The following is a 13,071-nucleotide window of genomic DNA, read 5'->3' on the forward strand; positions in this document are numbered from 1 at the left end:
ATGCTTTCAATTTTCTCTTTAATATGCATATATAGCAGTAGCGTCGCTATGGGGGGCGAACGGGGGGGACGAGTGGGGCCGTCCGTCCCGGGTGTTATTAGTCTGCGGGGTGAAATCCAAAGTGAAATTGCAAGTTATTGAAATTTATAGATTTAAAATGCATTTTTAAGACTACAAATTTGAAAAAAAAGTCCCGGGGATGGGGGAATCCTCGGATCCTATCTCCACCACTATATATTATGAGTGAATATTATACTCTAGATTAGGTTCGTATTGTCAGTACTTAGACCAGTGACCTAGTAGTGACTTTCTAAAAATTGAAATTCGTTATCTTTACCAGAGTTTTAGATACTTTTAAAATAAATAAGGGGCTGTTAATTTCATACACACATTTTTTGTTTTGACGGCCCTGCAATTTTATTGTCGGGACAGTCCTGCACATATGCGTCTATGGCAAGTTATTTAAAACGCGTACATAGTTTTATTTATTTATTTATTTATTTATTTATTTATTTATTTTTTTGTACATTAATCCTCTTAAAAATTCGTTACACACAAATGTAGTTGCTTCTGAAAATTGTTTGAATTTCATGTTTACGTAGACTATTAAAGCCTTTTATTTATATATTTGTTTGTTTATTTCTTTATTTCTAAACATTTGTAGGGGTACAACACAAATTACGACCCCGGGTGTCACCAATGCTTGGTACGCCACTGTATAGAGTCTGGTGGGGGAAGTGGTCATACGTCAAATAAATGGTTATATCTTGGAAATAAATGTTCGAATGAATTTGAAAATTTTGTTTTAGGATGGGACAGTTAGAAACTACATTTTGAATACAAACTTTTACAACAGGCAAAATTTTTTTGGTTAAAAAAAATATTTTGTGTAAAAATGAAAATTTTAATAATCTAAACACTTTTTTTAACTTCCTAGGGAATTTTTATTTGTTAGAATTATGAACATATTGACTGTGCAGAAAGCTTCCTACATGTCTCAAGAACTCTTACTCATTAGCAATTAGCTGAATCTATTTTGGATGATTTTTTAGAACCATTTAAGTAAGATGGGGTAAAGTGGTCAAAATATTAGGCTTGACGAATATTGTTCTTCTAAAGTCACTTAATCTTTAAGTATAAGGCAAATATAAATTAAATATTAATTTCACTTAATATGTATTGTTTTTACAGTAAAGAGGAGTAAAAATACGACATACGCATATACTCGTGTAGGCACGTATATATACGTATTCACTTACATGCACCAATAAGCACGTATATGGTATCTGCAAGTAGTTTTTATCTATACAGATATAGATTCGACTATACACGTATACACCCGCTTATACTCGTATATATACGAACACATATGCTCAGGTAGACACGTATATAAGCGTGCGTACTCGAGTAGATGCTTATGTACAAGTATATGATATACATATATGCAGAGCGAGTTTAAACTCTTGGGAAAATTATTAAAAAGTGTTAGAGGGGAGGATAAGAAGCAAGAATCACACATAAGAAACACATGGTCACAAGCACAATGCTGACGGCTACATGCATGCAAGGTCAGAAACTGATGGATGCAAAACAGGTCACAAATTTATATATTACACAAAGACAATTTTACACAACATTTTAGGTCTTAAGTAAGTTTTAAAGCGATGGATGAATTTTCAGCCTGCAGCTGTAATGCATGCATCGCAATCACAAAGCACTCCCTGTTGCAATAACGAGACTTTTGAAAAACTTTCATCAGTCGCTGTGTCTTTGTTGTGATGCGTGTATTAGAGCTACTACAGGCCGTAACTTTAATAACTGCTCAAAATATTTCTCAAAAACTGAAATATTGGGTAAAATCATCTTTGTGTAACAAATTTGTTGCCTGTTTTGCATCCATCATTTTATGGCTTTGTGTGCATATAAGGCGTCAGCGACCATATCTTCCTTATGAATCTTTGCTTCTTATCCTTCCCTCTCATACCCTTTAAATTTTTGGCCAAGAGCTTGGATTCACTCTACAATCATACATGTATAATAGCGGATATACTCGTGGATACATACATGTACTGCTGTGTACGTATATACGTCTATACAAGTATATATACGTGAAAAGACACGTACAAACACGCACTGGATGTATCCACAAATTAACTCGCGTATACTCGTATATGTATGTACTGTTATATATGCGTATATATGTCTACTATACACGTATATACTCAGGTATGCACGCATATACTCGAAAGACAAGTACATACAAGCATATGATGTTCGTTTATACGCGTATATACTTGTTTATACTTGGGCAATTGAGAAGAGTAAAGCCAGTAGGTCAAAATTGCAGTTATGTTGCTACATTATATATCATTGTAAAGCTTAAATTGTGTATTTTCAGAATATTGCATTGATTTTTTAATAACAGTTAAATAATAAATTTTTTCTCTAGTTGGAAGTACGACATTCGGATCTTCATAACAATCGGGAAAAAATACCACATTTTCAAACTCTTATTTCTAGTAGCAAAATAAAAATAAACAAAATAAATTGCAATACAGTTTAAACTATTAACATGATACTATAATAACATGTATTTATTTTAATTTTTTTCGAAGTAAAATTAGGTAATTCAAATTTTTTAAAAAATGAAGTTTAATTTTACGTCTGTAACAAAAATTTAGCAAAACTTGTCATCTCTTCCTAAAAAATCAAAAGTAAAAGAAATCCTTTTTTGTGCTTTTAGCAATTCATCAGAGAAATTGTTTACCATCGTTTAAAACATTATTTAAAACAATTTCTTTAATTTTTTTTTTAAATTGGCGTTACAGAAGTAACATTATTTGTTTCGGACGTAACAAAAAACAGTATGTTACGTCTGTAACACATGTTTCGAATTAAATAGAAAAAAAGTACAAGATGGGCAATGAAAATATAGTGTATGACACGTAATATGATACAACAAACTTCTGATGCTCTGATTTTAAAATTCTTACAAATGTTAGTGGATATTTAATTTTATTTTTTAAAATTATTGAAAGACACATGTATGCCTCTCAAAGTAAGATTTTTTGTCCTCCAAATCATGCAATAAATTAATTGGTGTTAATAATTCTACACTATCAATTAATGCTTAATAACTTGTATAAAAATATTCTAGAGGAAAAGTGTTCCTTAATTTCTTAAACTATGCTTCATCAATGCACTTTATTTGAAGAGTTAAAACTATATATATATTTTTTGTGTATATATAATATATGACACAAAAAAATGTGTTCTCCAAGTAGATTTTAGTGAAAATTATTCAATCATTTGACATGATGAAATCCGAAACATTTTATGCGTAATGTTCATTAATCAAGTTTTTCTTTTTTTTTTCAAATTTATATTACATATATTAATCATAGTTTTTCTCTTCAAACTTCTATCACTCTGACAGCATAGCCAAATTAATATTAGTTCTTTATTAAAAATTAACTTAGAGATAAAATTTTGTCCTGTTATTTAACAGTTTAAACCAAAGTTATTGAGTTACATTATTGTTATTTACTCTCCACAAAAAAATAATACTTAGATTACAGTTTCATTGATACATTGAGTATTTTAAAAATTAAATTTAAGAAATATAATTAGATCAGAGTTAAAAGTACTAAAAAATCAACTAGCTACATCTGATCCTCAGATAAAGCACAAGCGATCAAAATCAAAGGCAACTGTTAAACTTTAAAAGAAATTTGGCATTTAATATGTTTTGAGAGATAGAGAAAACCATCGAAAATTCTCAAACTGTAAAAGCACTCCCAAAAATTTTTACATATTCACGGGGAAAAACAACTTTACTAAAGTCAGGCTTGTAGAACCTTTCTCTCCCCCTCCCCCATGTTCATATTAAAAATTTGAAAAATTTATTTGTAACTGAATAATTCTACACTTTTCTTTTGCTTAATTTCCCCTTGGATAATGTTACTTCTTATGATGCACCAATTTATTTTTTACATTTATTTACATGGTGGTATATGCAGGGAGCCCTGCTCCCTACCTCCCCAAATATTTGAAATCTATTAAGGTATAACTTAAAATGTCAAAATAATGTGTTAAATCTATACCACTGCACTATCTTAACAAAAATTATTAGTATATCTAAGCTTTTATTTGCTTTGTGCAATTAGCGTATCAGACACGTTACGTCCATAACACTTTTTTATTACGTCCGTAACAAACATATTAATTTCTATCATAAATTTTACAAAAAATATCAATGAAAACTTTATGGTTTTAGAAAGCTTGAAATCTCTAGAACAAGTATTTAAAAGGCAATTTTTAAAATCTATGAATAATTCAGAGGAATATTGGCAATTGCAGGACAATGTATACATTTTGCTGTTTTCTGAGTTACGTCCGTAACAGGCAGTTTTAATTTTTTGGTACTTTTTGTAATCAAGCAATCTGCACCCAAATTTTTGACAGCATGAATAACATCAAACTATACAACAGAAAAAAATGTAGCTTTTATAAAAACCAAATTGAAATTACGTGTGTATTAAAGTCTGTGATTGTTGCGTCCGTAACGGTGGAATTGCCCACTCGTGACACGTGTGTACTCGTGTAGACACGTATACACTCCTGTAGATAATCACGCATACATGCTTATATACTCATGTATAGCGTATGTACTTGAGAAGGAACGTGCATGTATCTGATGCATACATGTATCTTACTCATGTAGGAACATGATTATTTATGTTTACACAACACGTATAAAATCGTGTAAACCCGCATATACTTATGCACAAACTTGTAACTATAAAAATAACCAAAATATACGAATATTTGGGTTTTTTTAACGGTTTTGCACCTATTTTTAACTATGACCACTTTATTCCATACTATGACCACTTTCCCCTACCCCATGGGGTAAAGTGGTCATAAATACGTAGGGAAATGAAAATGTTATAAAATTACTTAAATTTAAAAAAAAAAAATCCTGAAATTCAATGTACAGTGTTCTTCAATAATGCAATGTAAAATAACAACAAAAAAAAGTTGAAGTGTTTAAAGAAATTTATTGTATTCATTATAAAACCATAATTTTAATATCCACCATAATTTTATTATCCACCTAAGTTGAAAACCTACGATTTTATAAACACTTTACCCCACCAGACTCTATAGTACGTATCACGCGCAGTGCCAGATTATTTTTGTCCCCAACGATAATCTTTTTTACGTGAAAGCATTTTTCCCTTAAAGAAGTTCATGGTAGACGGTTACATTAAGAGTTGATTTATCAAATCGAACTAATTTTTTACAAATATAAGAATTTCCTTAAAGCATTTATTGCACTATGTACTAAATATTTTTCCAACGAATGCTTGACTATGCGATACTTCGCACAATTTAAATTATCGCATGTTGTTCAATCTCTAACTCTTTCTCGTTTTTAAAACTTGTAACTGTAGGTTTAATCTTTCCACTTAGTTATTATCTTTAAGAAAACGAACATTTTTGGGAAGTGAAGGACTACTCAGGAACAACGGAATTACGAATCGGCAAGAGCTTTTTAAAAATTGGCGGACCCGTGATGTTTTTATTCCTTCATCTTCTTTTCTTTTCTTTCTTTCTTTTTCTTTCTTTTTTTCTTTTTTAAGGGAAAAAAACTTTGCATTTGAGGACCGTTAAAAAAGAGAGAGAGAGAAGTTTTTTACGAACCTGTAAGGTTTTTTCCCCTATTCTATACCTTTTTGTTCTTCTTTTTTTTTTCTTTTTTGAAAAATGGAAGAAAAAATCCAGTATTTGAGGACCGTTGAAAAAAAGGAAAAGATCTTTTTATGGACCGGTGAGGTTTTTTCCCCCTTTTCTCTATCTTTTTTTCTTTTTCTTTTTTATTTAAAAAAAAATTAATAAAACCTTTTTTTTTTTTTTGTGAAACAAGAAGTAGTTGTCTTATTATTATCTACAAATTTTCCATGTTATTCACCATTTAAGTATGTCCAAAACTCTCTCGCACAAGCCTGCTCTTATCCTGGCAAGCGACGTCAGACAATACAAAAAGTAGAGAGTAAACTTTTCTAAGGAACCAATCCGGAATTTCCGACTGCTCTCATGGTAAAAGATACGTCACAGAACAACTGTATTGTGTCAAATGTTGCCGGACGTAGTTGTTGAGAGAAAGATCGCAAATGACAGAGCGCGTCTGATTCAAACCAAGGTCGAAACTATTCGAATCATATTCAGGAAGAAGTGGGTAGTATTCGATCGGTCTGAAATTTGTCGAAGCAAATGGCTATAATACTTGTGCAACTGAGATCAGGTATCTGCATGCAGTAAAATAAGATACATGTAAGTGACATAAGCTTCCGAAATGTATTTATGTGTGTTCTAATTCCACTTTATGTACAATCAAGAAAGTATAGGAAACAACAGTCAAGAAAGTAAGAAGAAAGTAGGTCAAAAGAAAGTAGGAAACAGTAAGACGTATTTTTTAGTTTCTTTATTATTGATTGAATTTTAATAAACTAAGCAACATACAAATTTTAGTTTTAATTTTTAAATGCATGATTTCACTTAGTGTGGGAAAGGGAAGTTGTTAAGACAGCTTACCTTTTTCAAAATGAACATTGAATAGACTGAAAGTTAGTTTTGAAAATTACAGTACATAAAGAAAATATAATGTATTTTGTAATTAAACAAAATTTTAAATTTTTGGCGATAAATTTGTGCTTTCAAAATAAAAGTAGAAAATTTCCATTTTGATGAAGCTAAGTGAAATATAACATTTTTTTTCACTGAAATACTTTTTATTTAATTATTTAAAAAAATTTTCATCAAATGAATGAATTACAATAGGATTAATAAATGAATTAATACTGAAACAATAAATTAACAAATAAACAAATATATAGGAACAAATTAATGAGTGAATAAAATAGTGAATGAATTAGACAATAAGTGAGTGAATGAATAAATAAGAGAATTAATAAGTTAGAGTACGTAAATGAATGATATAATACTTGAATACATAATTGATGTTATAAGTGAATGAATATGCAAACAAAATAAACTATTTTTACGTCGCCCCATTCACTTTGCCCCGCGTGTATTTGACAAATTGTATTAAGCATTTAAAACCAAAAGATGCCCAACATTAACTGAAGTGATAAATATATGTGTAACGAACCGCTCTTATTGATCCAGCCAATTCGTCTTTTTTTGTATGACTGCCTAAGTTTAGAAAAGCCTTTGGTAACATCTGACAGGGCCGCATACAATGCGAGAACGGGGTTCTTAGGGTTCAACCCGCTCTCCCCCCCCCCCCTCCCGCCAGAAAAGTTCGGTTTGACATTTAAATGTTTATATTTAAAAATTTCCAAAAAATATTGTTCCAAAACTCAAATGTCTTTCATATGTATATTATTGCATAAAACTCTTTCATAATAGCTATCCCGACGACTTGAATATTAGGACAAATAGCGCAAAGCTCCTCATGAAAGAATTTAAAGCCTCCCCGAAATTATTTTCTGGTTACGGCCCTGACATTTGACTTTTTTATTCACATAACTTTCTCCTGATCAGGGCTTAACTTGCTTGGGAGAATAGCTCCCGTATTTTCTTTTTCATTTCAAGCAATTTTTTATATTTTTGACAGAATTCACGTCACTTAAGCTTTAAAATAAGTTCTGAAGACTACGGGGCGCTTGCACTTATTTTGTTTGAAGGGGCTGAAATAGCCACCTTTGGTGACCTGTTAATTACCTCTTATAACTACCTTCAATTGTCATAGAACAGGTGGGTTTTTTTAATTATCAAACTAGTTTTGCATTTTGAAGTGAGCACTTATACATAAAAGTAATCATACGAAGTTGGATCCAAAAATTTTGGGGACAACGGTCACCAATGATAACGAAAGCACGCTATTAAAATATAACTTTTAAATGCAATGCCCTGTTCCTCCCTTTGAGCTTGGATGGTTTCCCCTGTGCCATGTAATTGAGTTGCACGTTGTACTTGAAAGAGAAAAATTTTGATTCGTTGCGACATCTTAGTAACGGGGAACGCATAATTTTGGAAACAAAATTAACTAATATTGAGGCAGGAAAAAGGGAAAATTTTAGCTGTTACTGAAAAAGTACTCCATTATTGTAACTATTAGGCATTAGTGTATCAGAATTTCAGCAAAGGAAATTATTACTCATTTTCATTATACACGGCATGGGCGATATGTTTTTTTTTTTTCCTTTTTTTAATTATAAAACATTTTCTGAGAAAAAAACGGGATTTGGTATATATCCACTTGTTAAGTATTAAAAGTGGTTCAAATGAACCAATTTTTTAAATTAAAAAAAATAAGTTTTTTGTGTAATCTTACTCCAAAAACAGTTATTTTTTGAAAATTTACGAAATTTCAAATTTTATTTCCAAGGTTTGTATGCATCTAAGGGTTAAAGTAAAATTTGTTATGAAACTATCATACAGAGTTTTAGACTGCCATCTTCATTTAGTAAGAAATACTCAAGAAAAATCAAGAACCCATCAATAAACCCCAACTAAATTTTCAAAAAATATGTCTAGATGATATATGAGTCCTTATTTATTTTTAGAAAAAGGAATTATTCAAATAGGTTATATACTTTTGAAATAGTACAACGTGCGAAGATTCAAATCGAGTGCTTTGCTGGGTTTTTCCCAAATTGGAAGATTTTGTCCAGAATCTTAGTAGGCTGTAATAACTGAAGGGAAAATAAATTCTTGCAAAATCCTTGTGGAATATTTCATATGCCCCTTAGTTTTAACTACTGTAATTTTTTTTTTAAGTCGGTGATGGTCATGTGGCAGGCAATGCCTGATCTGAAATGGAATGGCTCAATAATACTAACCTAGTGTGCAGCGACTCAAGGACCACATGCCTCGCCTTAACTATCAGGTTCCAGAGAGTCACATTCCAAACTGTCAACATTATCTCTGTATTAGCTTGAATTTAAGCTACAATATCCTCCGGAGTGATAACATTGATTTCAAGAAATGTGCAATTTTCAAAAGCTTCTCTGCTCCACAAATTAAAATAAAAGGGGACGTCATCACTTGTTCTCCAGATTTAAGATTAATTACTAACTTTTGGTTGATTTCAGAACATTCAAAGAAATTTTTCAAGGATATGCTGCACTGGAAGGCAATAGAAATTTTGTGAATCTTAAAAATATTGCTGAATTTGCGCGGGGTTTGTTCGTTAAAGGAAAGTTATACCCCCAAAAATTTTAAATTGTTCCAACCAATATTTCCGACTTCGTCACTAAATCCCAGTTCTTGTTAAATCAGAGTAATGAAGTCGCTCATAACGTGTTCAATGAGCGACTTCATCAGCATATTAGCTTTATTTTATATCTTAAAAGTGAACAAATCCAAACTTGGAAATATATATTTTTTGCAGGTTCGCCAGTTTTAGAAAAGCTTCAGTAACTACAAAATGATCTCAAGCATAGTTCCTGCTTTTTCTAACGTGCCTGCCTTATTAGCAACAGTTGTTCTCGTCCTGCTTATGCTATACTACTTCACAAATAACAGAGGTTTGCCACCAGGCCCGATAGGGCTCCCATATTTCGGTCTACTGTTTTTCCTAAAAGAAGAAGATAGCCATCTTCAAATGGATGACTTGACAAAAAAAGTATGGTGACATCTTTAGCTTCCGAGTTACTGGTCAACTCTACGTAAACCTGGGGACAGCCAAAATTGTCCGGGAAGCCCACGTGTCTAAATCTGAATGTTTCCAGAGAACTAATGATTTTAGCATGTTGTCTTACGTGTTTCAAGATGGTTAGTATAAAATAGGGTATGTTAAATTTATTTTTAGACTAGTTGTACCCGACGCGCGTTGCTACGCCAACAAAAAAATACATCATTATACTGATTTTCATGACAATCGGTTGAACGGGGCAGAAGTTGCTACTCTGCAGTTCCACCTGGTGGCGAGTGGCTTCAAAGAGCATATTATGCACCTTCTCCGTGGAAAAATACATATACAGTGGCTCCCAAAAGTGTTCGTACACCTTGAAATTTTGTAGTAAAACCAAAATAACGCAAATCCGAATTCGAATATGAAGTCCAATTTTTTTTCACACCATTCCTGTGCCATTGTGAATAAAACCCAGTAGTTTTTTTTTTTTTTTTTTTGGAATATTGCCAGATTTTATTTTTGAAATTTGTCAAAAAACGAAGAGACAGAGAAAAAATACGCCACAAAAGTCATCGCACACTGAAATAGTTTCGAATAAATTCATAATTAAAATTATCATATGTGGTTTTTTTTTATTATTTTTGCATTGTAATGATACTGTAAAGTCATTTGACTTTAATTTTTAGTGTTTTTATTCCCTAATATTCTGCTTATTATTTTAAAATGGCAGGTTTGCTTAAAAAACAACAAACACGATTCGAAATTTGGTTTTTTCCCTCACAGTAGCCGTAAATTGATCTGAAATGTCTCTAAATTGGTTAATTTATACCATTCTATAGTGAAGGGTTTGATAAAATGCTTTTAAAGATAAGAATCGGATCGAAAACAAGGTAAGAAAAGGTCAACTGGCAAAGTTATTAAAGCGTGATCGGAGGTTTACAGTTAAAAAAAAATATGAAAATACACATTTCAGAACTGAAAAAAGTTTCTACAGAATTGAATGAAACATTTTACGTTTAATTTTTACCTAAAATTGTTCGAAAAGTTCTCGGATTAGCTAGATTAAATGGGACGTCTTCCCGCAGAAATTTTCTTGTTCGTGCGAAAAACAGTAAGCTTACACTTTCCGTCGTAAAATCAATGTTAAATAAGCTCAATACGTTTTGGAACAACGTCTTATTTATAGACGAAAATAAATTCAACATTTTGGGTTAAATTGTTGTATAATTGTAAATGAAAGAAAAAAAGAGGAATTTAATCTTAAGAACTTAGTTGGATCGGTTAATCAGAACGGTGAAGATGTTCTTGTGTGAGGGTGCATCTCAGCATCAGGACTTGGAAATTTGGAATTTTTTGATGAAATAATGAATTATGCTGTTCATTTAAATATTTTAAAAAGCAATTTAAAACTATTACCCCAAAATTTGGTAATCGGAAACAACTTTGTTTTTTTATCAAGATAACGATAAGAAGCACACGTTCGCGTTTGGTGCCTTAAAATTTGTCCTTAAGCTTGGAAATATCTCCTCAATCGCTAGATTTAAACTTAGTGGAACATATTTGGAGATATCTGGTGGCTAGATTACGAAAATACACCATTGAAACGAAAAGCGAACTAGAAACAGTAAGACTCGTAGTGCGGCTGAACACTTACTCAGAAATTGCACAAAAAAAGAAAGAAAGAAACAATGAAATCTATTCCCAGACGTTTAAAAGCTGTTGTTGTTACCGCATGATATCCTACTAAATAATAACTTAGTAAAAAGTTAGATTATTTACTAATTTTTGACATTTTTTTCAAAGTGTACGAAGACTTTTGTGAGATAAAATTTCCGTAACTTTTTGGTTTTTGATTTTTAAAAAATTAAGTTTTAATGTTTTATTAAAAATTTTTGTGTAGTTTTGTTAAAAATAGATCATAGATCTTATAATAAAAATACCTATTCCGAAATATTAATTCTAACCAATGGATAAGGGCCTATTTCATTGAAAGTCGTAGGTGTACGAACACTTTTGAGAGCCACTGTATATATAGCAATTTTCATAATAATCGGTCCAGGTATCAAGTGAAGCCGTGACTATACTCAAATTTTGTACTCACGCAGTTTGCAAGATCAATCAATCGCTAAAAATATCAAATCGAAAAAGTTTTAAATCCCCCCCCCCCCCCGATGCATGAAAAGCCATAAAACAATAAAGAAAAAATTTATTTGTTCAAACTCAAGAAAAATGGCAACAGCTAACTTCTTATCAATGAGATCTTTCACACGAATTAATTTCTGCAGCCGATAATTTTATTCGTATTTATCCAATGGATTGTGACTTAAATTGGAATAAAAAAGGAACTATCGATCGGATTTTTTTCGAACTGGTCTATAAATATTCCCAGTACCAAAAATAACAAACGGTGAAAATTTCAGCCAAATCTGCCGGGTAGTTTTTGAGTTCATGGATGACATACAGACAAACTTTCATTTATATATATATATAGATTTATACAAGAGACAAATTTTACTTAACAGCAGAAGAAGAAAAGTTCCATTACTGCCTTCTAACAGATTGTATGCGTAACATTTGGGATTATTTTGTGAGTATATATTTTTTCTTCCAAAGTTGTATTTCGTGTTTGAAAATTATTTTATGCACTACATTTCTGCAGGAAACCTACTGAAATTAGGAGAAAATATTTGTGGGAACTGAACTTTTTAAACAGTACACTGTTCAAAGACGGGTCAGTTATGGCACTTTTTAGGTTAAAAAGTTGTAGCACCTCTAAGGGGTACCACCTGATTCCCTATGGCATCCTTAAAGGTGCCATATGGATAGCACCTCTAAGGGTACCCTTTACCTCTCTCTGGTACTCTTAAGGGTGCCATAGAGAGACAAATGGCACCCTTGAAAGTATGTCGCTAGTGCAACGACGCTACGTTTCTCCCTAAAATGTGCCATATGCAATCCACAGTTTTGACAGTAGTGTAGCTAACATGATTGGAGGATTTTAGTTAGGTCAAAGAAAAGTCAGTTTAGATTACTTAGCCAGTTTTAGCTTTAAAAGCAGAAAATTATTTTTAAAAGGGGATTTGAAAGTAATTTATATAAAATTTGCATTATATTTTGCAATAAAAGAGATCAAATATTTCAGGGAACGGCGTTATACCCTTAAACTACAGCATTCTACACTCTACGATCTCGGATACCCCGTACCTACCACTGCATGTAGTTCAATCGGTTGGATGGAACAGTTTTTTGACAGCTGTGTTTTTTGATCCAGACCAGAAACCGAGTCAGACCTAAACCCTTGATCATGAAAAGCATGATCATTTGAAACACCCGAGTGAAACGGTCCGTGTGCAGGTCACTCGGGCGACTAAAAAACTATCTTGGCGACTATTTCGTTCAAAACAAAG

At 31.8% G+C, this 13,071-nt stretch overlaps 1 protein-coding gene across 1 annotated transcript in view; it reads left to right on the top strand.

The window, feature by feature from the left end:
* LOC129233371 (uncharacterized) overlaps positions 1-13,071 on the top strand; it is an 81,608-nt gene that overhangs the window by 26,047 nt on the left and 42,490 nt on the right. The window lies entirely within an intron of this gene.

The sequence above is a fragment of the Uloborus diversus genome, unplaced genomic scaffold (genome assembly GCF_026930045.1).
Source record: "Uloborus diversus isolate 005 unplaced genomic scaffold, Udiv.v.3.1 scaffold_361, whole genome shotgun sequence".
Lineage (NCBI taxonomy): Eukaryota > Metazoa > Arthropoda > Arachnida > Araneae > Uloboridae > Uloborus > Uloborus diversus.